This window comes from Saccostrea cucullata, unplaced genomic scaffold, assembly GCF_032062105.1.
Source record: "Saccostrea cucullata isolate Sc308-1 unplaced genomic scaffold, CSIRO_AGI_Scuc_v1 ctg774, whole genome shotgun sequence".
Taxonomy (NCBI): domain Eukaryota; kingdom Metazoa; phylum Mollusca; class Bivalvia; order Ostreida; family Ostreidae; genus Saccostrea; species Saccostrea cuccullata.
In genome coordinates this window covers 58,093-62,508 of record NW_026929681.1, presented here as the reverse complement: position 1 = coordinate 62,508, position 4,416 = coordinate 58,093, and the positions used below count along the sequence as shown (strand labels likewise).

At 31.2% G+C, this 4,416-nt stretch overlaps 1 long non-coding RNA gene across 1 annotated transcript; it reads left to right on the top strand.

Moving 5' to 3' along the window:
* Window positions 1-1,671: 1,671 nt before the first annotated feature.
* On the top strand, window positions 1,672-3,766 carry LOC134281791 (uncharacterized). The gene is made up of 2 exons (XR_009995169.1): window positions 1,672-1,773; window positions 3,095-3,766. It is a non-coding gene; the product is annotated as an uncharacterized LOC134281791 (long non-coding RNA).
* The last annotated feature ends 650 nt before the right edge of the window (window positions 3,767-4,416 follow it).

The following is a 4,416-nucleotide window of genomic DNA, read 5'->3' as shown; positions in this document are numbered from 1 at the left end:
TTAATCTTTGCGCCTTTCTTTTGGAAGGTTCTATTGAATAGGTGTAATAGCTTCAATGAAATTAAAAAAAAGAACGTTCTTATAGCCTGCGTTTCGAAGTTTAGAAAGTATATTTAACACATTTTAGAAATTCCATAATGTATATATGCATTTAACACTAAAGCAATGAAACAGTTATAAATATTTAACTTTTTTAATTTCCTGTTTATCCCAAAAGTGAACTTTCCCAATTAGTTAATCAATAAAGATTGAAACGTTTTGCCGAAAAACATGGCCCGCCTTACATTTACTACGGTCAAGGAATCACTTTTTATTTATGCTCAATAAATTGAATCAGGTCTTTGAGACAAGAATGCTAAAATAAACTCCATGAAGCGACCTTTAAAAAAATCTTTTTCACTATTTTGTCTAATTTATTAGTTCAATATGATACAAGTGTGCATAGAAAAAAAAGTGGTTAAGATTTATACTTGATATTGATATTGGTACGATTGATTTTCTTTTTTGAGAAAGTATTATTTATAAGTATGATTTAAGATATGTTTTTCCGTGGTGCACAAAAGATATTAGGTATCGAATTTCATTTACACATTTAGTCTTTTCTTTTTCTACTTTTAGAACCAGCCAAAACCAATTATAGAAGAGGTTTATTTGACACAGAACTACAACGACGTGACAATCCAAGTATTCTTTTACATTTCATTTATCCTTATGTTACTTTTGTTGAAGCAAACGCTCGGCTGACTGCGTAAACCCCTATTGGGAAATGTCGTCGTTGACAGAGACAGCCGCCATATGCATTTTGAACCCGCTTCAGATTTTTGAATGCTTATATCTAGAGTCTAGATTGATCAATATTCAAACAAATTATAAAGTAAGCATTATAAGAAAGGTTTCTATTAACATGCAAAAAATAAATGGAAAATACTGAAAAACAAGTTAGAAAATACGATTTTTTTTAATTTGCATCTCGTAACGACCGGAAGTACTGACGACGCACGAAAGGGTGATTCTGCAAACCAGAAAGTCATGATCTATCATCTCCAATAAGTCTCCAGTTCATATCCTAAGCCATTTTCGATAAAAGTGCGCTACAAAATCGCATTTTAAAATCAGGAAATTGTCCATAACTTGGCACTAGAAGCAAATTTTTGAAAATTTCTCTACGGATGGAACATCTTCATATAATGACACATATTTTGTGAAAGTTTCATGAAAAACCGCTGAATAGTTTTCGAGAAGTCGCCTGCACAAAATTTTGTCAAAAAAAGAATAATAATAATAACTAGAGCAAACCTCGTTGCAAAGCAACGAGTACAGTGCAGGGAACTAATTTTGTTACATAAACCAGCATCAGGATCAGCATAAGTAGGATCAGGATAGAGCTAGCATCGGCATCAGCATTAAAAAAAAACAGCATTACTTGGATCAGCATCAGCAAGCAAAGGATAGAACTAGCATTGACCTATTTTAAAACCAGCATTGACCTACGTAAAATCAGGATTATCCTGGTTTACTAAAACTACAGATTTGATTTTCACAAAACGAAACCGCAAAATAGCCATTCCTATTTCAGTCGGAAACAAATACAAAGAATGTACTTTTTGCAGACAAATTGGCCAATATAATCCTAAGATTATTATTAAATTAATTCAATAGCAATGACCCCGTGATATTTTCAAATCTGAATCAGCTGATCACCAAACGGAAACGCTATGGAGTCTACTGGTGAGGCCACGCCACGGATTGCTGATTGAGATCGGTGATAAAGGGGTAAGTAGTTAGGCAAGCACATGAAAAATCAGTTAAACAATACAATTAAAGTATGATATTGTGAGTATGACTAATTATTACAAAATTCCGTTGGGTTTTATGGGCATACACATGCTACGAAGTTTTTCAATCCGAATTTCCTCTAAATTTACGGAAGTCAGAAATAAAAGTCGCAGTGCCTTTGACGAGATTATCTGCAAGCAATTAATCATAGACTGAGGTGTAATGAACAAAACGTAATAATTCATCCAATGCAATAGTTGATTTTATGTTAATGAATCTGGTGTAAATATTTTTTTAATGCGAAAGTTCTTAACTTTATAAAAACTTGTGCAGAAAAATGAATTTGTGTATGTACAAAAAATCATTTTGAAATAGCTGAAATAATTATGATATATAGGAGAGAGGATCTGTGGTTGAAAATATGCATACATTTATTTTAAAACTTTCCACTACATATTCTTTTCCTTGTTTGATGAATAGCATCTTCATAGTGGAAAATTGTGTATACAAAGTAGTTTGTATGTCCTAAGCTGCAGATCTGTAGCTCTCTGAAAAAAAATATACTGATAGACTGGAGAGCTACAGTACGTGCCACCCATTGAAAAAAACTGTATATTTATTGCGCATGAAAAGTGTGCTCGGTTCTTGATTAATTCTTTCAAATTCTTACCTCAATTGCAAAAAGAAAGATTTAAAAATATTCCTTTATCCTCAATCAAGTACTCTCGTAGTTGACATCTTAACGAAGCATATTGGACAGAATTATCTTTGAAACCAAAATGGCAGTATAAATAAGCAAAATGTTCGATGACTACAATATCAGGTTCAGGAGGATTATTAACAACAATTATGAGGAATGTTTGGTCGTGGAAACAGTGTAAGAATATGTTTAAATAGGAACAGTGGTCAGTAATATGTTGAGATTACAGTTTAAAAAACATGGAGAAATAATTTGAGAACCAAGCGCACTTTTTTGTGCGCAATAAATATACAGTTTTTTCAATGGGTGACACTGTATCTCTCTGGTCTATCAATATATTTTTTTTCGGTGAGCTACAGATCTGCAGCTAGTATGTCCTGTATGTAGAATTTATTATTTAAATGTACTTGAATCTATTTATACCCTTGCAAATAAGATCTCAATTCAATTAAATACACAAACTTTAATCAATAGGAAGTCTTTATAATTATATATGCTATAAATAATTATTTGTGTTTTTCCCAAATTAAAATTGTGGGAGATAAAAAAAAAAATAAAAATAATATTAAGGTGATCAATCGTCAATAAATAAATCTTGTCTTCTTTGTACTTTTATAGAAATGGAGTGCTATGAACAGTCCACAGTTTTGTTGCTTCATCACCGCACATAAGAATCTAGATCTAATTCATTCATATGAAGACGCCAACACGTTCCGGTGAAGGGCTGCATATTTTAACCTGTACTCAGCACTAAAGCCTTTGAAAAGTGAGAGATCTTTTTCGTACCAACACCTACATGAACTGCGACACTGGAACTCGGTTTATATGGTTTCATTCAAAGGACCGGACAATCTACATGCAGTGATGTCAGAGACTGATGATTCAAACAAAATTCTGCTTTTTAAAAAAGACAAGTGTTCTTCATTCCTAAAAGTAGAGGGAAGGGACAGTAGAGGACATGAACAGTATGATGTAATGGTGGATTTATAACTTACAATAAAAAAATTCTAGAAAGTGAATTTGTTGAAAGAAATAAAGAAAAAAAACTTCATTTGTTCATGTGAACACCATGATTCTTTTAATTTATTTATTTGACTTTATTGACATAATATAATGCAAGTGAAAAAGAGTGAATATGGGACATGAATTGTAAAACTATTAATCTAATAATTCCATGATTACACTATTTCATAAAATTCTAAAAGATGTTATGGGACACTTTTTAATTTCATTTATATTATAATTTCATTGGTTAACTTGGCATTGACTATAAATAAATTGTAATTTTTAGACACTGGAAATTTTGTTTTTATTGTTTCCATGAAGTTAAAATTTTACATGTGTACTTTGTTGTTCTACAACAAACATAAAATAATCTTTATTTTGTCTCCTACCTCAAATATATTGTGCCCTAATACAGCACTGTTAGCTTCTAAGGAGTGGTAGAAGAAAAATTTGGTAAAGATGATTTAGGATTTTGTTAAATTTTCAGAAAATGAACATTTTACCAAATGAACATTTTACCAAGGCGGTTAATTAAGACAGAACAGAAAAACGGATAGAAAATGTTAATGTAAATTTCATGTTAAGTTTTCATTTTCAAAATTGTGAAATTTGTTTTGTACGGTACTTAAGGGACTCCGACCCTCAGCCAGGAAGGACAACTCTATAATTTATAATTTAATTCAAAAAGTCTTCAGATGAAGCTTGAAAATTAAATATTTACATGCAACAAATTTCATTATATGCCTATAATGTGCTTCAAGGTTCTTTGCAAAGCTCCATAAATCACTTCTAATTTCATATCATGTTAATAAATATTGGTATCTAAAAATTTCTACTTTTAATAAGATCTTTCTGAGAAGTTCAAAGAACCTTGAAGCACATTGATAGGCATATAATGACAATTGTTGCATGAAAAGATTTAATTTTCGAGCTTC